This window comes from Hyla sarda, chromosome 2 (assembly GCF_029499605.1).
Source record: "Hyla sarda isolate aHylSar1 chromosome 2, aHylSar1.hap1, whole genome shotgun sequence".
Classification (NCBI taxonomy): Eukaryota; Metazoa; Chordata; class Amphibia; order Anura; family Hylidae; genus Hyla; species Hyla sarda.
The window spans coordinates 78,240,330-78,266,019 of record NC_079190.1 but is presented as its reverse complement, the minus strand read 5'-3'; the positions used below and the strand labels follow the sequence as shown (position 1 = coordinate 78,266,019).

General features: G+C 42.6%; 1 protein-coding gene and 1 long non-coding RNA gene across 9 annotated transcripts in view; one reads left to right on the top strand and one right to left on the bottom strand.

The window, feature by feature from the left end:
- Window positions 1–25,690, bottom strand: part of ITGA7 (integrin subunit alpha 7) — a 258,860-nt gene that overhangs the window by 128,518 nt on the left and 104,652 nt on the right. The gene's annotated exons all lie outside the window — the stretch shown is intronic.
- On the top strand, window positions 2,572–18,448 carry LOC130358650 (uncharacterized). 4 transcript variants are annotated; one of them, XR_008889596.1, is made up of 3 exons: window positions 2,572–2,665; window positions 16,060–16,227; window positions 18,062–18,448. It is a non-coding gene; the product is annotated as an uncharacterized LOC130358650 (long non-coding RNA). The 4 variants fall into 4 exon arrangements; XR_008889595.1 differs by having other exon boundaries at window positions 2,650–2,778; XR_008889598.1 differs by lacking the exon at window positions 2,572–2,665 and adding an exon at window positions 14,851–14,863.

The window sequence follows — 25,690 nt, the reverse complement described above, 5'->3', positions numbered from 1 at the left end:
TGTATTGCAAAAACGTAGTGTGAACTCAGCCTTATAAAAGGTGGGCACATAGGCCGACATTTATCATTGTCTTTAGACTGTTTTTTGTGCCTACAAATGGCGCAAAAAAGGCGCAAGCAGGGTTTATTTGCGCCTTTTGGTTTACACATTTCTGCTGATTTTGAGTTGCAATCCACTGATTTTGGCAATACACATGATATGGAAGGGTTTTATGAACTGCACCTTTTTGTGAAATGGTGCAAAAAAGCCGCAAAGCCACTGAAAAGTCTCTAAACTACACCAGCCCAGACGTAGCTTAGCTTTTTGGTGTATGTGAATAGAGAAATTTCAGAAAATGTGACCTGAACAAAATTTATCAAATGCTCTGTGACCATTTAATAAATTTGGCGCTCCTAAACATCACCAGCATACAAATAAAAGGTGTAGAAAAATGCTTCACTTACACCTACAATGATAAATGCTTCACTTACACCTACAATGATAAATGCTTCACTTACACCTACATAAATGCTTCACTTACACCTACAATGATAAATGCTTCACTTACACCTACAATGATAAATGCTTCACTTACACCTACAATGATAAATGCTTCACTTTCACCTACAATGATAAATGCTTCACTTACACCTACAATGATAAATGCTTCACTTGCACCTACAATGATAAATGTCGGCCATAATGTTACTAAAATGCAAATTCCGTGCACATTCTGTGGAAATTCAAGCCCCACTGACTTCAATAGGATTCCTCTGGGGAATTGCGCAAAATTATAAGACAAGACTTATATTTTTGCAGAATGTAGAATTTCCGCTGCGGAAATTCGACTATGTGAATGGGACAGCGGAATCCTAATTTACTGTGGAATTTTCATGTGGAATTCGGCGAGGAAATTCTGCCATGTGAACATAGCCTAAGGCTAAGTAAAATCACCTGAAAATTGCAACTGTGTTTTCCGGCTTTTTTTTCCTGTGTATTTTTTTTTTCTAGCATTTTGGCCTTCGTGTGGAAACAGTTTTTTTTTTCTCCTTTAGGAGTTTTTCCTCTTCCTGTGTCCACTCCTTGTACTTACTCTTAATTTAAAATTTTTTAAAAACGCCTGAAAAAAACACCAAAGATAAACCCAAACTGTGTTTTTAATGGCGTTTCTTTCTATCCCATAGACTTTTCGGCTTGTAGTGTTGTGTGGGGAGTCAGGGAATCACAATCACACAATGTCGAAAGTTGCAATGCAGCAGATTCACATCATTAGATTCAATGTTGTCATTCATGTTGCACAATCAAAGTCACCGTGTACAGTGATCCCTCAACTTACAATGGCCTCAACATACAATAGCTTCAACATACAATGGTCTTTTCTGGAACATTGTAACTTGAAACCAGACTCAACATACAATGCTATGGAATCTGCGAAACGTGTCAATGGCTGGAAGAACTGACAAATCAGAATGGGCATTTCACTGGTAAAACCCTTGTATTCCTAAAGTGCATGCACTGACTGGTGTCTGGTAGCGCCCCCTACAGTACAGTGGGTATTACATGTTCTGTACTCTTTACCTGTGTCAGGGTTAGCTGCTCCTTTGGACACCAGGTGAGGGCGGCTCCATTTTACTATTTTTAGTACATTTCGTGTTCTGTACAGGACCCTGAAGAAGCTTCTGTCCTCTACTTAGACCAGTGTTTCCCAAAGAGGGTGCCTCCAGATGTTGCAAAACTATAACTCTCAGCATGCCCGGACAGCCGAAGGCTGTCCGGGCATGCTGGGAGTTGTAGTTTTGCAACAGCTGGAGGCACCCTCTTTGGGAATCACTGAAATAGACAGTGATTACAGCTCCCAGCAGATCTTTCTTACTTTTATATATAAGGATTTGCTTTATATATATTAGTTATCTACTTATTTTTCTTTAATTCTCACTTTTTCCTATTTTTGGATGAAATTTTGGGGCTTCAGAACCAATTACCAGGTTTCCATAGAGTTATGGCCTCAACATACAATGGTTTCAACATACAATGGTCGTCCTGGAACCAATTAATATTGTAACTTGAGGGACCGCTGTACTCTAATAATAATAATGATGACAATAATGATAATAATAATAATAATAATGATGATAATAATAACAATAATAATAGCAGCTATGTTCACTGTTACAATGACAACATCAGAATTTTTAGAATCATATAAAAACTATGGGGGTTATTTATCAAGAGTGGTGTAGGTGAACGTCTTTTTACCCCATTAATTAATGTGGTGGAAACTGTGTACCTGCACCTACTTTATTACATGGCGCAGGGCAAGTGATAAATCTGGTGCTGATCACATTTCTTACTTCAGTACACCACTGCGTATGTTACCCCTCTGCGGGGAGATTTATCAAAACATGTGCAGAGGAAGAGAGGTGCAGTTGCCCGTAGCAACCAATCAGATCGCTGCTTTCATTTTTAACGAGGCCGGGGGAAAATGAAAGAAGCAATCTGATTGGTTGCTATAGGCAACTGCACCGCTCTTCCTCTGCACAGGTTTTGATAAATCTCACCCGCAGTTTGTAAGCCAAGTCAGAGCTGGTGCAGCTTTGCGCCTCAGTATAGGCAGTTGTGACAAACTGAAAAGTCGCACATCATAAATTCCTTACCACTGCATGATATCGACTGAAATCACGACTTGGTGAGTTACAGACAAACTGTGAGACAAATGTACACCACAAAATCAGGGTAAAACCAATGATAAATTCCCCCCTATGAGTGCAAGTGGAATCTTCAGTGACCACTACTAACCACGTAAGTGACTCAGGGCTGACACCCACTTCTAACACCTCTGGGAAACAGGGGCACTTTTGTGTATTGTTATAGGGCACATTAGGCACGGATGCCACTGTACTGAGCCAGTGCTGACACACAGAGCAGGAATGCTGACATAAAGACAGCTACCAACAGCTGGACAGCTACAAGCCGTGCCACATTGTTAACCTTTTACATGTTAGAAAATAGACGGTATTATTTTATTAACTCTTAATCCTATAAGCACCTTCCTGAAACATGTTAAGTCTCAGGTTTTCCTAAAGGGGTTATCCAGTAGTAGAAAAACAGAGCTTATTTCTTCTAAAAACAGCACCACATTGTCCACAGGTTTTGTGTGGTAATACATATCGGCTCCATTCACTTCAATACATAGATTGGATTGGAAAAGCTTTATACTAGAATCAGTTGGTTATATATGTTTTGTATCTGGATTTGGAATCAAATCGGTGGTGCAATAATATTAGATCTTAAAATTGCTGTTGGGAAAAGGCGCCCTTCCAATAAGAGAGACCTGGAGCAGTTTGCAAAGGAAGAGTGGTCCAACATTCCGGCTGAGAGGTGTAAGAAGCTTATTAATGGTTATAGGAAGCCACTGATTTCAGTTATTTTTTTCCAAAGGGTGTGCAAACAAATATTAAGTTAAGGGTGCCAATAATTTTGTCCAGCCCATTTTTGGAGTTTGGTGACATTATGTCCTATTTGCTTTTTTCCCCTCCCTTTTTTGGTTTAGTTCCAATACACACACAGGGAATAAACATGTGTATAGCAAAACATGTATTACTGCAATCCTTTCCTGTGAGAAATACTTAATTTTCTTGAAAAATTTCAGGGGTGCCAACATTTACGGCCATGACTGTATATTACAAATATACATGTATTGGTATTATCTACATTATATAAAAAGTTTTTTTTAACAATAGGTACACTTTAAGGTGGGTTGAGCTGCAATACAACACATAAAGGTTATGCAGCCATGTTTTCCTATTCCAGTATAGTCCAGTTGATCTAACAGATGGTAGATTTATATGAGTGATAACCCATAACAGTAGTCATGAAAGTTTTTAAAAAGGTTGTCACCTAACGTTACATGGATACTGCATAAGTCCTCAATAGCCCAGTTTTACACTAGTGTAATATAGCCACGTTTATACATCTGTGCTATGGCAGTAATTCCCAGCCTGACCACAAGTCTGATTGGACTGGGGTGCCAGGGGTCCACCAGTAGAAATACCAGTAGTTTTGTTAAATACAGCTCCCCTGTACGGCTGGGAGGAGGGGGGGCGGGCTTAATCACGGCGCCCGCACTCAGCTGTATTCGGGAACCGTATTTAATGTATGTCTATGAGCCGACCGGAGTGAACCGCAGCCTCCGGTCGGCTACTTTTTCGTCCGTATGCGGTTTCCCGACCGCAGGCAAAAACGTGGTCGACCACGTTTTTGCCTGCGGTCGGGAAACCGCATACGGCCGAAAACAAAGCCGACCGGAGGCTGCGGTTCACTCCGGTCGGCTCATAGACATACATTAAATACGGTTCCCGAATACGGCTGAGTGCGGGCGCCGTGATTAAGCCCACCCCCCCTCGTATTTAACAAAACGTGGTGTGAACCCAGCCTAACGCAGTTTGTACCAGCACCAACATCTTAGGGTAAGTTTACACAAGCGTTGGTTTGAGCTCCGGCGAGTTTTCCGATCCACCCATGTGAACACACTCATAGTATTGTTGGGCTTCTTGTTTCCAGCATCAGAGTCATGATTAAGACTGCGTGGTAGCAGTTGAAACGTGTTGGAGTATGCATGTTGCTTTCACTGCTCTGTACTACTTTTCAACAAAAAAAAAAAAATTCTTGGATATCTTAATCTTGATGGATCCTGTTCTTTCCTTAGTACATGCAAATATTACTTGTTTTACCTATTTACACCTTCAGGATGAAGAGAAAACACCACAAATTTACAGTGATTTTTGGAAAACCAGTGAGTTTTTGTTACAATTTTGTACAAATCACAGACATATCTGGGTACTATTCAGGCGCTCATCAAGGAATTCACCTGTCAATCCTAGCATGCCCAAATTGACATTGTCAGGTCAACAGACCAGCAGTCTGGTCCGAACATGCAGCTGTAATACAAATGTGAAAACTGTATCCATATTACTCTAGTGTAGTGATTTCCAACCAGTGTGCCTCCAGCTGTTGGGAAATTACAACTCCCAGCATGCCCAGAGAGCCGGACATGCTGGTAGTTGTAGCTTAGCAAAAGCTGGAGCCACACTGGTTGGGAAACAATGCTCTAGTGCAGTAGTCTTCAACCTGCGGACCTCCAGATGTTGCAAAACTACAACTCCCAGCATGCCCGGACAGCCAACGGCTGGGAGTTGTAGTTTTGCAACATCTGGAGGTCCGCAGGTTGAAGACCACTGCTCTAGTGTAAAACCGGCCTTATTATACAAAGCTCCCTCTCTTCTACTACTCTTATGTAGGTGTCGCAACTACACAATGGAGCAGTACTTATGTTCATGAAGCGGGGAATGAACTGTATGTTCATGAAGCTCAGAATTAACTTTATTGGAGGGTTCTTGGGATGTAACAGAAAAATTTTAATTATAAAAAATATTTGTAAATATAAACCCGACAGTAGTCTATGTACATAGCACATCCATCCAGCCACCTGCACAGATGACCCACTGGCAACTAAACTACCTATCCTCTTCCTCTTTCTTAAAGGGGTTATCCAGGGAAAAACTTTTTTTTATATATCAACTGGCTCCAGAAAGTTAAACAGATTTGTAAATTACTTCTATTAAAAAATCTTCATCCTTTCAGTATTTATGAGCTGCTGAAATTGAGTTGTTCTTTTTTGTCTAAGTGCTCTCTGATGACACGTCTCGGGAACCACCCAGTTTAGAAGTAAATCCCCATAGTAAACCTCTTCTACTCTGTGCAGTTCCTGAGACAAGCAGAGATGTCAGCAGAGAGCACTGTTGCCAGACAGAAAACAACAACTCAACTTCAGCAGCTGATAATTATTGAAAGGATTAAGATTTTTTAATAGAAGTAATTTACAAATCTGTTTAACTTTCTGGAGCCAGTTGATATATAAAATTTTTTTTTTTCCTGGAATACCCCTTTAAGTCTTTTCTGAGATAACATCTCAAGGAAAAAAGTGAGAGTGCTAGAAGAAGAGAGGAACAAATGAGTAGGAAATCCAGCTCTGTTCAGTGAATTGTGGGAAAAGAAGGAAGGGGGAGCTTGGGAAAATTCATCAGTGGAGCCGCAGATTGATGTGCACAGCGGCGTGCAGCTGTAATAATGCATCAGCTTCTCTGACAGGAGAGAACTGCTAGCCTGATCCTAATACAGGACAACAAACAGTAAGAACTACAGGGCAGATTCATCAAAATCTGTGCAGAGTAAAAGTTGACCAGTTGGCCATAGCAACCAATCAGATCACTGATTTCATTTTTAAAAAGGCCTCTGAAAAAGTAAAGAAGTGATCTGATTGGTTACCATGGGCAACTTTTTCTCAGCACAGCTCTTGATGAATCTTCCCCTACATGTGTGATATGTTACCTACAAATGATGGTTCAAGGCTTAAATGGGCGATGTCAGATACAATAACTTTTCAAATGTTGTACATCTTGGCAAAACATTAACCGTTCTAATATACTTCATAAGAAAATTGTATTTCCTTTTAATAGAAATCATGGCGTATAAAATCATGGCTTTGTACAATCTGAAACACAGGCATGGACAAAGTCAGTTAAGTGAGGGTGGGCTAGCACTCCTCTGTACTCTCTCCTGTCTGATAGCACTCCTCTGTACTCTCTCCTGTCTGATAGCACTCCTCTGTACTCTCTCCTGTCTGATAGCACTTCTCTCTGCTCTCTCCTGTCTGATGGGACTCCTTTGTGCTCTCTCCTGTCTGATAGGACTCCTCTGTGCTCTCTCCTGTCTGATAGCACTTCTCTCTGCTCTCTCCTGTCTGATAGGACGCCTCTGTGCTCTCTCTCCTGTCCGATAGTACTCCTCTGTGCTCTCTCCTGTCTGATAGTACTCCTCTGTGCTCTCTCCTGTCTGACAGCACTCCTCTGTACTCTCTCCTGTCTGACAGTACTCCTCTGTGCTCTCTCCTGTCTGATAGGAATCCTCTGTACTCTCTCCTGTCTTATAGAACTCCTCTGTGCTCTCTCCTGTCTGATAGGACTCCTCTGTGCTCTCTCCTGTCTGATAGCACTTCTCTCTGCTCTCTCCTGTCTGATAGGACGCCTCTGTGCTCTCTCTCCTGTCCGATAGTACTCCTCTGTGCTCTCTCCTGTCTGATAGTGCTCCTCTGTGCTCTCTCCTGTCTGACAGCACTCCTCTGTACTCTCTCCTGTCTGACAGTACTCCTCTGTGCTCTCTCCTGTCTGATAGGAATCCTCTGTACTCTCTCCTGTCTGATAGGACTCCTCTGTGCTCTCTCCTGTCTGATAGGACTCCTCTGTGCTCTCTCCTGCCTGATAGCACTCCTCTGTGCTCTCTCCTGTCTGATAGGACTCCTCTGTACTCTCTCTCCTGTCTGTTAGGACTCCTCTATGCTCTCTCCTGTCTGATAGTACTCCTCTGTGCTCTCTCCTGTCTGATAGGACTCCTCTATGCTCTTGCCTGTCTGATAGTACTCTTCTGTGCTCTCTCCTGTCTGATAGCACTCCTCTGTGCTCTCTCCTGTCTGACAGGACTCCTCTGCACTCTCTCCTGTCTGATAGGACTCCTCTGCACTCTCTCCTGTCTGATAGGACTCCTCTGTGCTCTCTCCTGTCTGATAGCACTCCTCTGTGCTCTCTCCTGCCTGATAGCACTCATCTGTGCTCTCTCCTATCTGATAGCACTCCTCTGTGCTCTCTCCTGTCTGATAGGACTCCTCTGTGCTCTCTCCTGTCTGATAGGACTCCTCTGTGCTCTCTCCTGCCTGATAGCACTCCTCTGTGCTCTCTCCTGTCTGATGGGAGTCCTCTGTACTCTCTCTCCTGTCTGTTAGGACTCCTCTATGCTCTCTCATGTCTGATAGTACTCCTCTGTGCTCTCTCCTGTCTGATAGGACTCCTCTATGCTCTTGCCTGTCTGATAGTACTCCTCTGTGCTCTCTCCTGTCTGATAGCACTCCTCTGTGCTCTCTCCTGTCTGACAGGACTCATCTGTGCTCTCTCCTGTCTGATAGGACTCCTCTGCACTCTCTCCTGTCTGATAGTACTCCTCTGTGCTCTCTCCTGTCTGATAGCACTCCTCTGTGCTCTCTCCTGCCTGATAGCACTCATCTGTGCTCTCTCCTGTCTGATAGGACTCCTCTGTGCCCTCTCCTGTCTGATAGGACTCCTCTGTGCTCTCTCCTGTCTGATAGCACTCCTCTGTGCTCTCTACTGTCTGATAGGACTCCTCTGTGCTCTCTCCTGTCTGATAGGACTCCTCTGTGCTCTCTCCTGTCTGATAGGACTCCTCTGTACTCTCTCTCCTGTCTGTTAGGACTCCTCTATGCTCTCTCCTGTCTGATAGTACTCCTCTGTGCTCTCTCTTATCTGATAGGACTCCTCTATGCTCTTGCCTGTCTGATAGTACTCATCTGTGCTCTCTCCTGTCTGATAGCACTCCTCTGTGCTCTCTCCTGTCTGACAGGACTTCTCTGTACTCTCTCCTGTCTGACAGTACTCCTCTGTACTCTCTCCTGTCTGATAGGACTCCTTTGCACTCTCTCCTGTCTGATAGGACTCCTTTGCACTCTCTCCTGTCTGATAGTACTCCTCTATGCTCTCTCCTGTCTGATAGCACTCCTCTGTGCTCTCTCCTGTCTGATAGGACTCCTCTATGCTCTTGCCTGTCTGATAGTACTCCTCTGTGCTCTCTCCTGTCTGATAGCACTCCTCTGTGCTCTCTCCTGTCTGACAGGACTCATCTGTGCTCTCTCCTGTCTGATAGGACTCCTCTGCACTCTCTCCTGTCTGATAGGACTCCTCTGTGCTCTCTCCTGTCTGATAGGACTCCTCTGTGCTCTCTCCTGTCTGATAGGACTCCTCTGTACTCTCTCTCCTGTCTGTTAGGACTCCTCTATGCTCTTGCCTGTCTGATAGTACTCATCTGTGCTCTCTCCTGTCTGATAGCACTCCTCTGTGCTCTCTCCTGTCTGACAGCACTTCTCTGTACTCTCTCCTGTCTGACAGTACTCCTCTGTACTCTCTCCTGTCTGATAGGACTCCTTTGCACTCTCTCCTGTCTGATAGGACTCCTTTGCACTCTCTCCTGTCTGATAGTACTCCTCTGTGCATGTGCTTCAGCTTGGACAAAGCCATGATTTTATAAGCCATGAGCTCCATAAAAAGGAAATAAAATGTTTTGCCAAGATGTACAGCATTTAAAATAAAGTTTCATCTGACAGTGGAGTGCCCATTTAAAGCTTTGTGGGTTAAGGTTTAGTTTAACTTGTATTTAAGCATATAAATCGTTGCTTGTTCTGGACGTAGGAGTCCAGTTGGTGGTCCTATGAGTGTGCATTCAAAAATAGCTGTCAATCACTTATTAGGGTCCCCCACTGTACTCCTATGCCCAGAGAAAGCAGAGATTTAAATGCTTTTTCCATCAGAATAGAAACCACAGGATATGTGCTCACAATACATCAGGCGGCAAATACTTCACCAAAGACCATCAAGACCTAGTTGCCATATTCATAATCACTTGAGACTGTAAAATCTGGGTAACCATTCATGATGATACTTTTTGAGACTGCTGCAGTATTTCTGTCTTTTTCACCTTCATATTTTCCTCTAGGCCTTGGTTATATAAAGTTATCTAGAGAACAGTAAAGCTGTCATTCATTTCAATCCCCCACCCAATATTATAATGTGTCTCCCATACAGATCTTCCCTTTACAGCAGCAGTAAAGTGAGATCAGTCTGCCCTGCCTTTCAGGAGTTTTATCTCTTTATCATCACTGCTACGGGACAAAATGTTGTCTTTGATTTCTAACTGCAAACATACAATAAGAAATATTGCCAAAAAATGACCCCAAACCACTTGTTTTCTGTAAAGGGGTGCTCCGGGATAGAAAAATGTATCCCCTATCCTTGGGATAAGTGTCAGATTGCGGGGGGTCTGACTGCTGGAACCCCTCTCAATCTCCCGCACGACGCCCTGGCTCTCCTCCTGAATAGGGCATGTCGACTATTGCACAAAGCAGGGGCCATCACGCCCCCTCCATGCAGATCTATGGCAGAGCCAGAGATACCACTTTGTGCGGTGGTGGACTCTTTTCATGCAGAGTGCTGGGGTGCCGTACAGGAGAACGCAGTGGGTCCCAGTGGTTGGACCCCCCACGATCTGACACTTATTCCATATCTTTAGGACAGGGGATACATTTTTCAATCCCAGAGTACTCCTTTAATCTTTCTCTTATATGGGGAGGAGGGGGTAACTAGAATGTCTCATAAATTCATTATATCAAAGCTCACATAATTTAAGCAAAGCATCAACCCTCAGCACAATGATATGTGAAGAGGGTGCGATGCAAGGCCAGATGTTATTACCCTATGGGCAGATGGCATTAACCCCTTGTATTTGTGACGCCAGGGCATGGTTATCCTTTACACCACCCGAGGTATGGCCGCTGGATCCTGGGCTAGGCACGGGGCAAATAATCACTCCGATGCAAAGTTACGGAACAATGGCAGCTTTACTGAGGCAGACAGATGGAATAGTCTTTACAGCTCAGTTAGGCCCAAGGAGATGACCTGTGACTAAAGGAGTCTTGCGGGCTTGCTGGGACTTGTAGTGGTCTTGGACTGAATTATGCAGACCCACGCTGACTTTAGCAGATTTGACTGACTTGACTATGACTGACTAGGCTTCACCCCTGTGATTGCTTACCAGACTTTGACTTTCACCTGAAGGGGCACTTGGTAATGGAAGGGTGGCTGCGTGGTTAGGCCTAGGTCTCTTCAGGACACCAGACACTCTCAGGTCTTGACTATTCTGTACTCAGCAAAGACTGGAACTCAAGAGAGCTAGCTAACGACTCCCTTAGTTTATATAGGAGGACTTTTGGAGAAGTCCTATAGGTCACCTGGTCACTGGCACCTTTCTTGGTTACACATCTTAAAGGAGAACTCTAGAACATAAAAATTGTCCCCCATAGTGCCGGCAGTAAAAAAATAAAGATATACATACCTTCCTCCGCTCCCCCGGGCCTCCGTTAACCGGCTCCGGTCTCCACCGCGATCCTCTTCCTGGTTGCCGGTGGTCGGATGAATCATACTGCACTCAGCCAATCACCAGCCACAGCGAAGTCCGACTCCGGCCTCGGCCGCAGGTGCTGGTGTAGCGAAGGATTTTGTGTCCTGAAGCGTTTTCATACTGCCACTCAGCCTATCGCCGGCCGAGTTGGACTTCGCTTCAGCTGGTGATTGGCTGAGCGCAGTATGATTCATCCGACCACCGGCAACCAGGAAGAAGATTGCGGCGGAGACCGGAGCCGGTTACCAGAGGCCCCGGGGGAGAAGAGGAAGGTATGTACATATTTATTTTTTTTACTGCCGGCACTATGGGGGACAATTTTTATTTTCTGGAGTTCTCCTTTAACAACAGGACTTAAAGGCATATACATCTAGATAAAATACATTAACCATTTGTAGGAACAATCACATAACCAGAGTCCTGAGGAGTGTGGGGCAAGGAGACTAGGACTGAGTCCACCTGAAAAGGACCATAGATTGTACAGAAGGGTCACTTCTGTACTGGGCCACCACAGATAGGTCAAGGATATACCCCATTCACAAGAGGTTAATGATTGCCATAGATTAGGAGATCATAAAGGAGACTTTTCCCAGTTTTAGCTCTGACCATTGCTGCTGTTAATATATCTAGTAGACAATAACTAAGGAGCAGTGAAGGTTGAAGCAAAGATTGATGCATGGACTCTGCCTGAGGGAATACTCATTAACACCAACAGAAGAGCCACCAGGAAAGCCACCGGAGAGGACACGTCAGTGATCAGATCTCCCAGAGAGGAAATCCCTGTAATCAGGCGGCTGTAATGAAAACATAAGGATACACCAGGGGGCGGCACAGGGGCTTATTATGTCATGATGGTAGGGTGGCATCTGTGCACACATCTCATGCCACCCTCTATTTCCTGCCTGACTGTAAGAAAACAGGCATAGAGGACGGCAGATGGCAGGAAGGAGCCAGGCCTCCTGGTTTAGAGATAACTAGCATAAACACTGGGGCTTACCTGCTGCAAATTCAGGTTTGGCTGGGTTGACACATAATATATTGTCCAGTATTTTCATGAGTACTATATCTTTAGATACTATTTTTTTTTTATATAATTGTTTATTTTATAGTTTTTTTTTACATTTTTTTTACATAAAAAAGTAAACAGCATGTACAATGAGAACATAGAGTTGACATCACATATGCAAGTACACAAGGTAAATCATTGTACATGGAAATAGGATAAAAGGGAAATAAGAGGGAGGAGATACTATATTTTTAAGATGCATCTTGTGCATTTTTTTTTTAACCCCTTCATGGTTTGTCTAAAAATGCTGACCAAAATACTATGTGTGAACCCAGCCAATATGGTTATGTGGGATCTCACTAATGAAGAGAAGCTATATAAAAGCAAGCCGAGGCCAATATCTCTAAAAAATGGTGTTGACTAACACTAGAATGTAACAGCTATGCTCACCTTTAGCGGTAACTTTTACAAGTGGTGCAACCATTGCACAGGTATGAGAACAGGTCTGAATCTTGTGCCTGGGTCCCGAAGTAACCAGGATTTCAGACAGATAGATCTTGTTGTGTGTCTAAAGAAAGGGTTTTATACCCTACAAAATATCATAATTTTAGAGATTTTCTAAACAAAGGGCAGGTAGAAATAATACCCAACCTTCAAATAAATGTTATAAACTCTTCTTCACCATTCAACTACGGGTGCAGTTTATGGCTATGTTCACACATCGTAAAATGATTCGCAAAATATGTCCATAAAATAGGAATAAAATACATCCCTTTTAATCTAATGTGCACAATGAAAGTCTATAGAAAAGTGGCTGACTGTGTACATACTGTTTAAGGGTAGGGTCACATGTAACAGATCCGCAGCGTGTTTTACGCTGCAGATCTGCCGGGGACCCGACCCCTTTTGTGCCTCCAGCGGTTGCCATCCCCGTTCCCCTGCCTCGCTCCACACCTGGCCTGCTCGAAGCGGCAATCCACCACTATGAGCAGCCACACAGGGGGCCTGCGAGTCAGCATGTGTACTCTGACATTGCGGTGCAGTGTACTCAGACATCACAGCTGCTCCACGAAGTCAGAGTGCACTAGCCAACTCGCAGGACCTCTGTGTGGCTGCTCGTAGCGGCGGTTTGCCGCTGCAAGCAGGCCAGGGGCGGAGTAAGGGGGGTGAACGAGGGTGGCAACAGCTGGAGGCACAAAATGGGTCAGGTCACCAGCGGATCTGCAGCGTAAAATACACTGCGGATCCATTACCTGTGACCCTAACCTTAATAGGCTTCTGTAATTCCAACGTTGCCCTATTTCACAGTTTTTTCATTCAGTTTGTCTGGCTTTGCTTAACTGATTTTTTTTTTTTTTTTGTATTGTACAGTATATGTAGAAAAGCTTGGCAAATAATAGTAATAGTTTGAGAAGCTGTAAATAAAAGCCAAAGATCCCTATCAATTGTGAGTTACAAAGCCATAATTTCTCAGAAAGACAGAGGTGGATGTGACTAGGAATGACAATGCCCTATTCCCTTAATACATTCACAATGATGGAGCTCAAAGTGATGACCTCAGGCAGTGATCACAGTGTAGATATCATGAATAAATTAGTCACTTTGCTCTACGTACATATAAGTGCAGCTTAAACTGCATTTCAATGGGCACTGTCAGAATCAAAAATGTTTTATATGTTGTACATCTTTGTCAAACATTAACCTTTCTAATATACTTTATAAGAAAAATGTATCTCCTTTATATAGAAATCATGGCTTATAAAATCACTACCACTAGGGGTCCCCATACCATCCAGAACATAATCCTGTTTGAATTCACATCATCTTTGTCCCAGCTGAAGCATAAGCTGGGGACAAAAGGGGAGATTTATCAAAACCTGTCTAGTGGAAAAGTTGCTACTTTCATTTCTGAAAAGGCCTGTGAAAAATGAAAGAAGCGATCTGATTGGTTGCTATGGACTTTCCTCTACACAGGTTTTGATAAATCTCCCTCAAAGTCCAGTAAGTGAGGCTGGAACTAGCATTCCTCTATGCTTACTCCTGTCCTATCAGACTGCAGCATGAAACAGAGAGGAGGGGGTTACAGATCAGCCTGCAGTGATTGGATGAAGTGCCTATCACAGCAGACTCAGGGAGGAAGTGAATTCATTGTGAGTGAGGGCGGGCTCAGTGCTTGTCTTGGGCACGCCCTCCCAGAGCAGTGGATGTCAGAATAAGTAAGAAGCATAACGGAAGGGTTTTGTGAGCCAAATACAGAATAAAAAACACATGTAAAGCACCTAATCTACTGAGTAACCTATAGAAGCATTATTATTTTCTTTGATAGGACACGTATGCTTTAAAGACGATTTACATCCACACAAGATGGAAAAATTCCCCTTAGAACTTTCTGAGAATTTTGCAGAAAATCAGGCAAATCCACGGCAATCCACATGTGTAACGGCTTTGATTAAGGGTGCGTTCCCACAGGGCGTATACGCAGCGTATTTGACGCTGCGCAAAATGTATGGCAGCAGCGGGAAATACGCTGCGTATCCCTTGCTCACTATACACACAGGGCTTTCCGGCGGCAGCCCTATGTGTGTAGTGAGTTTTGGAGGCGGGGCCGTGTGCCGGTGTATCTGTGACGCGCGGCTCCGCCTCCAAAACTCACTACACACATAGGGCTGCCGCCGGAAAGCCCTGTGTGTATAGTGAGCAAGGGATACGCAGCGTATTTCCCGCTGCTGCCATACATTTTGCGCAGCGTCAAATACGCTGCGTATACGCCCTGTGGGAACGCACCCTTAATGGAAGGAGTGAAATGTAAATAGATACTCTGTAAATAGATACTCTGTAGATTCAAAGGGGAGATTTATCAAAACCTGTGAAGAGAAAAAGGTGACCAGTTGCCCATAGCAACCAAACTGATTGCTTCTATCATTTTTAAAAGGCCAGGGAAAAATGAAAGAAGCGATCTGATTGGTTGCTATGGGCAACTGCTTGATTTTTCCTCTGGACAGGTTTTGATAAATCTCCGCCTAAATCTCTACTGAAGGTCAATTAATTTTGCCTGTTGACAGTTTCCTTTTAACCTTTTCTTTTCACTTTGGTTTCCGTGGACATGCACCAAATTTATCATTTGGTGCAAGTTGTTAGTAATTTTGGCTCAAATGTTGAAATCAGCTGTTCACAGCGCCTTTTACACAGAACTTACCGCCACAGAGGACGCCATTTTTACCCTTTAGAGCAGCCATTTCGTAGTTAGTTTTTTTTTTTGGTTACTTTAGTGCTTACCTTTCCTAAACCTGTGCGGCCATGTCCAATGCTGCTCAACGGAGGGTGAAGGTTCCTCAGAGACAACTATGTCGCAGGATAGTATTGAGCAGCCCCGGAGGCGTCGCTGCTTTCACAAAAAACATTTTTTAATGTATTTTGACGCCTTTACATTATCTGACATTGCTATGTGTGTTTTCCATGTGCACAATTTCTTGGCGGTGCATTGCGCAAAAAAACAAAACCTAAAGGCGCAAAATTGCGCCAAAGATCGATTGGCGCTAGGGATGAGCGAACTTACAGTAAATTAGATTCGTCACAAACTTCTCGGCTCGGCAGTTGATGACTTATCCTGCGTAAATTAGTTCAGCTTTCAGGTGCTCCGGTGGGCTGGAAAAGGTGGATACATTCCTAGGAAAGAGTCTCCTAGGACTGTTTCCACCTTTTCCAGCCCACCGGAGCACCTGAAAACTGAACTAATTTATGCAGGAAAAGTCATCAACTGCCGAGCCGAGAAGTTCGTGACGAATCGAATTTACTGTAAGTTCGCTCATTTCTAATTGGCACAAATGATGAATTACTTACTAAAGTTGAAATCACACACAGGACCGTGTGATTTTGAGAAAGTTGTAAAAAATGACAGTGGAGAAGATGCGCCAAACTTTGGCGCAAAAAGTGTTGCGCCGAAGTTATGGGAAAAAGAAACACATAAATCCTTTGATAAATACCCCCCAATTTTCTTACAGAACAACCCTGCATCATGTAGATGAGATTTGTTCAAACAATTCCGATGGCGGTGGCGTATAAGATATAGAAGCAGGTCCATGCATGCAGACACATCTTCCAAGCTGATGGATGAATGCAATTGTTTTCCAGTACAAAACCAAAACACACATCACCATTATGAGAAAAAGGTAATAAAGCAAGATAAAGCACAATCCAGTCTTTGTCTATAGACATGCATGAACATCTCCCAGGGATACCAGATAACATTGTTTTAGAACAGTGTTTTCCAAGCAGGTTGCCTTCAGCTGTTGCAAAACTACAACTCCCAGCATGCCCGGACAGCCTTTGGCTGTCCGGGCATGCTGGGAGTTGTAGTTTTGCAACAGCTGGAGACGCTTTGGTTAGGAAACACTGGTTTAGAAAAAAAAATGGTGCAGATCTGGAGCACAATACTTCCCATGTATCAAATCTAATGCTGACCGAAATAGAAGCATCTGTTTGCCGCAACCAAATTATATATATTTTTTTCTGGGGTAGGGTGCGTTCACACTGAGCAAATCAAGAGGAATTCACGCCCAAAAATTTACGTGCGGAAAAACGAATTTTCTATTTGTGTGGAATTTACATGCAATTCAAGTGCAATTTGCGCGGAATTGCGCACAGAAATGGAGGAGAAAGAAGTTAAGGGTTTTTCAGCCATTTCCGTGCAAATTCCGCGCAAAAACGATGTCGGGCGGAATTTTTTTTTTTACCATTGACTTCTATTGACTTCTGCCAGCAGATTCCGCTTTAAGAATGAACATGTTCTTTCTTCAAGCAGAAAGGAATTCAGCGTCGGAATTCTGCTAGCAAAATTTCCGATGTGTGAACAGGACAGCGGAAAAAACATTAAAGGGGTTATTCAGGAAAAAACTTTTTTTCATATATCAACCGGCTCCAGAAAGTTAAAGAGATTTGTAAATTACTTCTATTAAAAAATCTTAATCCTTTCAGTACTTATGAGCTTCTGAAGTTGAGTTGTTCTTTTCTGTCTAAGTGCTCTCTGATGACATGTGTGTCGGGAACCGCCCAGTTTAGAAGAAAATCCCCATAGCAAACCTCTTCTAAACTGGGCGTTTCCCGAGACATGTGTCATCAGAGAGCACTTAGACAGAAAAGAACAACTCAACTTCAGAAGCTCATAAGTACTGAAAGGATTAAGATTTTTTAATAGAGGTAATTTACAAATCTGTTTAACTTTCTGGAGCCAGTTGATATATAAAAAAAAAGTTTTTTCCTGGATAACCCCTTTAACGTCAATGGGCAGAGGAGATGTGCATTAATTTGGAGCGGAGAATTCAAGAGGAATTACTCGAGTTAACTCCTCTTGAATTACTCAGTGTGAACGCACCCGTATAAAGGAAAATAAATGGTCTGACATGGGTAGTTTCAGGCTGGGTTCAGACATCAAAAAATTTACAGATGCATTTTATTTTAGCCTTAAAGGGGTGCTCTAGTGGAAAAAAATTATTTTTAATTCAACTGGTGCCAGAAAGTTATACAGATGGGTAAATTACTTCTATTTAAAAATCTTAATCCTTCCAGCTGCTGTAAACTACAGAGGAAGTTGTGTAGTTCTCTCCAGTGTTCTATGCTGACACCTCTATATGTGTCAGGAACTGTCCGGAGCAGGAGAGGTTTGCTATGAGGATTGGCCCCTGCTCTGGACAGTTCCTAACAAGGACAGAGATGTCAGCAGAGAGCACTGCGGTTAGACTGGAAAGAACTACACTACCTCTGGAGTATACAGCAGCTGATAAGTACTGGAAGGATTAAGATTTTTAAATAGAAGTAATTTACAAATCTGTATAACTTTTTGGTGCCAGTTGATTTGAAAACATTTGTTTTCCTCCGGAGTACCCCTTTAACCAGCAAAAGATGACACACACAAAAATGTGTGTGTAAAATATGCAAAAATTCCACGCTAAATCCAGAATTATACTGTAAAAGAGTTTTTTTTTTTTTGTTTGTTTTTTTTTACAGCAGACCATTTGTCCCTATCTTGGAATCTCCGACCATGTTTTGTCTCTTTACCCACTGAAGGGCAATAAAAGGAAGGAAGCCAAAGCTGAGTGAGACTTCCCGGTGTGACTGGCACTCATTTAATGTAACGCTGGATACTTTCTTAAGGAAGGCTTGTTATTTTTATCACTGGAAAGTATTACAGTAGAAGATAATAACTGTTGACTCCTACATCCTCCGGGTTAATAAGATCCTGCTCCTTCTTCTTAGGAGGTGTTTTCTTTTACGCTTCACACTTTATAATAAGAAAGTTATAGAATTGTTTACATCTTCAACAAGATTGAAGAAAGTGACACCAAAAACGTTTTATATGTTGTTCCTGATGAAAATTAAAGACCTATTGTAGTATGGTTGTTTAGAAAATTTTATAAAGAAAACGGCTACTGAAAATCCCACCACTAGGGGTCCCCATACCTATTGGGACACTAACCAGCCCTGCAGCAGCATCAGGTTTGTCCATGAGTCATGGACAAGAGATGACTCATGGATAAGGCTGCATGAGCAGTCACACCAATCACCTCTCACCACCACAAGGGAGGGACACACACCCTTTCCCTGAGAGGATTTCTAACACTGTGAGTAAATGAAAAGAGGTATTTTTATAATAAATATAGGTGATCGAGGTGTGGTAGAGGGTGTGAGATGCATTAACCCCATGTATTCGTGATGCCAGGGCATGGTTTATCCTCAATACCACCCCAAGTTATACCGCTGGATCCTGGGCTAGGCATGGGGGCAATAATGACTCCGACACCAAGTTACGGACAATGGTAGCTTTACTGAGTGACAGATGGAACAGTCTATACAGTTCAGCCAGGCTCACGGAGGTGACCAGTGACTTCTTTTCTTTTTGAATTTCTTTTTTGTCTTGTCCATAGTGCTCTCTACTGACACCTGATGCCCATATCAGGAGCTGTCCAGAGCAGAAAAAAATCCTCATAGCAAACCTCTGGGCAGTTCATGACATGGACAGAGGCGTCAGCAGAGAGCACTGTGGACAAGACAAAAAAGAAATTCAAAAAGCAAAGAATTTCCTCTGTAGCATAAAGCTGCTAATAAGTACTAAAAGGATAAAGATTTTTTAATAGAAGTAATTTACAAATCTGTTTAACTTTCTGGCACCAGTTCATTTAAAAAAAAAAAAATTTCCACCGGAGCATCCCTTTAAGGCCTTGCAGTGGTTTTGGACAATTTAGTGCAGGCCATGTTAACTTGACAATAGATGACAGTGACTGATCTGACTTGACTGGAGACAGACTAAGCTGTGACTTTAGCTTACTTGTAGACTGGTAGCTTGTGGCTGCAGACTTGACTTCAGGCTCCTATGACTCCAGACTCTTAGGCTCAATTGCACCTCAGCAAAGACTCAGGAACTAAGAGAGAGAAGGGACTCCTCACAGGACTTTTATGGGGGAGACTCTGGTGGGGTCCCATTGGTCACCCTTAAGTCACCTGGTCACTGATACCACCTGGGTAACAATCACATGACAACTCACATGACAACTGATGATCTCATGTTAACCTTTCTTAAAGATACAACATTCTTATATACATAACATATGGGATAATATACAATTACAGTAGAACAGATACAGGGGGGGCCCAGGGGACACTGCATGGAGGCTGCCTGACGGGGCAGCAAGGGTACGGGGTAACAACTCCTGTACTGGGCCACCAAAGAGGTATAACAATTATATGTACATGGTCGGGATTAGGTACTGAGTAACATATCATTTTTTTTTCTGTGGGATCTGACAGGTACACTTTTACATAGGAAGAATGGAAGGGGTTGGTTTATAAAGAAAGCCCCTCTCCCCATTATGCCCAAACATGGCATATTAATATCATAGTGGTGGTCCCCTTCTTAGGTATTCTCTTCATGGGCCAGAACACTGGCCGACCTGGCTCACCGTTGTAATATATGGCCAGTCATGTAATGCTACATTTCACCTGCAAGAAGCACTGCAATGTGGGTAGACCATAGAACCTTACGAGACCTTACGAGACACTTGTTAGATTATCTCCATTCAAGACCCCTCTGTATGAGCCAGAGCCACCAAGAAAGAGATGTCCCTACTCTTTAGGACTTGGCCAGGCTTTGTATTACATGATAACCTATTGAGATGATGACATGTCCCTTGGGTTCCAAAAGTCCCAGTCTCAGGATGAATTCACACCACGTTTTGGCTATACAGTGGTCCCTCAATTTACAATATTAATTGGTTCCAGGACGAGCATTGTATGTTGAAACCATTGTATGTTGAGACCATAACTCTATGGAAACCTGGTAATTGGTTCTGAAACTACCAAAATGTCATCAAAAATAGGAAAAGGTGAGGATTAAAGAAAAAGAAGTAGATAACTTATAGAAATAAAGCAAATCCTTACATATAAAAGTAAGGAAGAGCTGCTGGGAGCTGTAAATCACTGTCTATGTCAGTGTTTACCAACCAGGGTGCCTCCAGCTGTTGCAAAACTACAACTCCCAGCAGCCATTGGCTGTCCGGGCATGCTGGGAGTTGTAGCTTTGCAACAGCTGGAGGCACTCGGGTTGGGAAACAATGGTTTATGTAGAGGACAGGAGCTTCTTCAGGGTCCTATACAGTACACGCAGTGTCCCAAATGGAGCCGCCCTTACTTTGTGTCCAAAGGAGCAGCTAACCCTGGCACAGGTAAAGAGTACAGAATATGTAGTATCTCCCTGTACTGTAGGGGGCGCTACCAGACAGCCAGTCAGTGCATGCACTTCAGTAATACAGGTGATTTACCAGTAAAATGCCCATTCTGATTGGTCAGTACCTCCAGTTGTGACAGGTATCACAGATCTGGACTGTATGTAGCATTGTATGTTGATTCTGGTTTCAAGTTACAATGGTCCAGAAAAAAACATTGTATGTTGAAACTATTGTATGTTGGGGCCATTGTAAGTTGAGGGATCACTGTATAGCAGAACGTAGTGGGAATGCACCCGTGAGATGGGCATAAAAAAAAGTGAAACAAGCTGACTGATATCCGATGGACCGATTATAAGTCAATAGTATCTGTCATTGACGGTAAGGATCTGTTATAATATCGATCATATTTGAATTGTGAAATCTGTCATAGCTCCTGTAAAAATAGAAGCATTGTGCTAGTGTGAACAAACCCTACCATGTATACTAAATATAAATACAATAGGGGAGATTTATCAAAACCTGTCCAGAGGAAAAGTTGCCCAGTTGCCCATAGCAACCAATCAGATTGCTGCTTTAATTTTTGAAAAGGCCTCTGAAAAATGAAAGAAGCGGTCTGATTGGTTGCTATGGGCAACTCAGCAACTTTTCCTATGGACAGGTTTCGATAAATCTCCCCCTATAAGTATATCTCCCAATACGACATAAGATGATAAACAGCTGTAGAAAATCCTAATTGTATTTGTCAGCCCCAGGATCGACAGATCATCTTCCCACTCTGGAAATGATAACAAAATGAATAGCTTAACATATTCTATTACTATGAAAATGAGCGGCGCATGAGAACAGCTCAATAAGGCACCTCCAGGGACAGACGGCCAGCACTTCCTCCACAGCACACACTCCGTTCCCAGACTCTCCCAGATGTTTCCACAAATACAAGGGAAGTGCACACTGCCTCCCATCTGCAGCACAGTAATTCACCGCATAATAAACGCCTTCCAGGTCTTAGGAGAAATGTTTGATTCTATAATACACATATGAGGGGGAGATTTACTATTGATTGTTTGTCTTATTAATTTATTATCTATTTATTTTATCGATTTGTTTATATTATTAATTGTTTATTTATTTACCGTATTTTTCGCCGTATAAGATGCTCCGGCATATAAGAAAATCTAGAAAAAAAAGATTCTGAACCAAATACAATGTAAAGTATAGGACAGTGATCTTCAACCTGCGGACCTCCAGAAGTTGCAAAACTACAACTCCCGGCATGCCCGGACAGCCGTTGGCTGTCCGGGCATGCCGGGAGTTGTAGTTTTGCAACATCTGGAGGTCTGCAGGTTGAAGACCACTGGTATAGGAGGTAGTACTCACGTGTCCCCGCCGCTCCGGACCCGTCATCGCTCGTCACCGCTGCCCTGGATGTCGCCCTCCATCGCTTTCGCCGCGTCCCCGGGGTGTCCCCGTCTCTCCGGAACATCTCTGCTGCCCGGGATCCTCACTCTCCGTCGCCGCCATCCCGTCGCTATGCATGCCGCTCCTATTGGATGACGGGACAGCAGGGGATCCCGGCACTGAGCAGTCATTCGCCGATCGGACACCGAGGAGGCAGGCAGGTAGGGTCCCTCCCGGTGTCCTGTAAGCTGTTCGGGACACCGCAAAGCCCGACTGAGCAGCCGGTTTAGTTTCACTTTCGCTACAGACGCGGCAGTCAGCTTTGATCGCCACGTTTGAAGGATCAATACAGGGCATCATCGCGATTGGTGATGTCCTGTATTAGCCGCGGGTCCCAGCCGTTGAAGGCTGCAGAACCGCCGCGATATGACAGGGTTTTATTGCAGGCAAAATGTGTATTTGCGTATAAGACGCACCAACTTCCCCCCCCCCCCAGTTTTGGGGAAGAAAAAGTGCGTCTTATATGGTGAAAAATACGGTATTTTGTTTATCTATTTGTTTATCGTATTAATTGTTTATCTATTTACATTTATCAATTTATTTTGTTTATCTATTTGTATTGTCTATTTGTTTATCTTGTTAATTGTTTATCTATTTACGTTTATCAATTTATTTTGTTTATCTATTTGTTTTGTCTATTTGTTTATCTTATTAATTGTTTATCTATTTTTTTTTTAGACAGTCTAAGGCTAAGTTCAGATCTGCATCGGAGTTCCGTCACAGAGTCCGTTCCAGACACAAACAACAGACACCAGCTAGTCCCACTGACTTTATGGGGTCAATCTTGTTTCTGCGTGGTGTCCGTTGTTTTAAGTTGAGCAGAGAAAAAAATAATTTTTGCAGTATTTTTTGCAGTATTTTTTCTCCAATCATGTCTCGTCATTTAACCACATTATGTGAACAAAGCTCCAATGCAGATGTAAACCCGGCCTTAGAATATGTATGTATTTACTATTCTGGAACATGTCCATGATCAAACACGGTGCATGTCACTATAATTTTGGTGCCTTACAATGTCTTCTCAAGTAAACAGAGAAAAGATTTATATGGCCTAACCATTTTTCTAAATGCATCATTCTGGTACCAGGTTACATGACCATTTAATATCTGGACCTACCTGAACAAAAACGCATCAAAGTGACTCCAGCGCTCTTTTACATTAAGTTATCATTATGCCCCTCTCATCTTGTTTCTCTTTTTCCATTCACTATCTGTTTCATTATACAGTAGCCCAGATTAATGTATTTTTAAAGACAAAAACTGTCTGATGTTTCCATAACAACCAATCACAGCTCAACCGCCATTTCTCAAAATACTCTGGTGAAATGAAAGCTGACCTGTAATTGGTTGCTTTGGGCAAATCAGACAATTTTTGTCTGGAGACAAAGGGCCAGAACAAGCTATTTTGGTGCCTTACAGTGGTCATTTAGCTGTAGATACTAGTAGATACCTGTATACAGACTCTGCAGACCATATAAGTAATTACAGTGCAGGTACATCTGGTGACTAACAAGCGCTGTCTTCCCTTATTGACAGCCACTCTAACCAGTATGTAGATAGGTGCCCCAGTAGGTAGCTAGCCATCATCAATATGTAAATAGAGCATTAGGCATATATAGCTGCCCTAGTTGGTAGAGCCTCCTAGTAGGTAGATAGCCACCCCCTGTAGTTAAACAGTTCCCTCAGTAGGTAGATAGTGCCCCCCCCCCCCCCTGTAGGTAGACAAGCCCCCCCCCCCCCCCCCCCCTGTAGGTAGCTGGGTGCACCACTTATAGGTAGAGAGGTCCCCATGTAGTTTGGTGCCCCACCTGTAGGTAGACAGGTCTCCCTCTAAGTAGTTAGGTTCCCCTCCATGTTGGTAGATGAGTGCCTAATATAGGTAGACAGGTCCCACAGAAAGTATACAGGTCCCCTGGGCCCCCCTTGTAGGTAAACAGGTTCCCCAGATAAGTAGATGGGTGGCCCTCTTTAAAATCAGGGCCTTCTTTCTCCTACATACTGTTAAGAGCTTGTAATGAGTGACATCATTGCCAAGAGCTGGAGGCAAGATACAGAGAACGCAAAAAGTACAAAAAAAAGTAAACACAAAAAGTACAAAAATGACCATGCACTTAATTTTGTGGCTGTAAAAATTATGGCTGTAAAAAGACAACAGTTTTTTGCCATATTTGAGCCAAAAGATGTCATTTTATAACCCTATAAATTTCAAACAAACTAGGTATGAACATAGCCTTAGAGTAAATGGATTATACAAGGGGTGTATCTTAGCAGAAATCAAAATGCCTTCCCATGAGACTAGTTCAAATGACGCCCTCCAAAAAAAGATATACCTGGTGTTTTTACATCCGTATTTTCTTCCCATTCTTATGTATTAAAACATTATAGAAAATCAAACTGTAATTTATGTGACTTTATGCGCCATATTATTAACTCTATAGAAATAAAATGGGTACAAATATGGTATAAGGAATCCTTTCTGCCCAAACTTTTCTCAACAACTCTGCAAATACATATTTGTTGCTGACAAGGCCAACGGCTCTTTATGAAGAATTGCTCTTAAAATAATTAAAATTTTCTATTTGAATGCAAAAAAAAACCCAGAAGAGTAAAGACAAGTCCTATAAGGATTTGTTTACTATGGGATTTAATTTATGACTTGCTGAAGGTAACCAACTCTAGGCTTAATACAGTAAATATAACTGTGATATTTTAGGATACATCACTATTAAAAATACACTCTAGACATCTGTGTCCCATTTTCAAGCAGGTCCTGAGAAAGTTCTGGGGTCAACCACAAATTTAATCAAATAGATTGTATGATTTTTGGCTGAAAAAAAAGAGTCCTGCATAAATATAGTAACTTGTAATTTTTATACAAAGTTATCAGATTAATAGGGTTATTTTACTAGACTAATACCTGTATGTAATCCCTATTAGAGCATATGGATGTCACTGGTCGGGGTCACCCATTTGGTTATCCACCAGCCCCCCTTGTTAGAGGCTTTAAATAGCACCTTTACTACTGTACACTTTATGGCATTGTTATTTTAGCATGCACCATTTAGCTGTTATTTGGAGCATTGCATAGTATTGTTATTTGTGCATTGTACTGTATTGTGGCATTTCTTTATAGTGTTGTGGTAAACTTGAAATGGTATATGGCACCACTGTATTCTTCCTTAACCGATATAGTATTGAAGGAAATCGACATGACCCAGAGCTTAAAGGGGTACTCCGGTGAAAAACTTTTTTTTTTTTTTTTAAATCAACTGGTGCCAGAAAGTTAAACAGATTTGTAAATTAAAAAGAAAAAAGGGGTGTATGTGCAGCTCACAATAATAGTACACACTGAGGTCAAGCTAGGGCATGCAACTATACCCTAATTGCACAAAAAGAAAAGCCAATAGTAAAAAGTTGCCCGGACCTTCTAAGTGAGTAAATAATGGTATGGAAATTA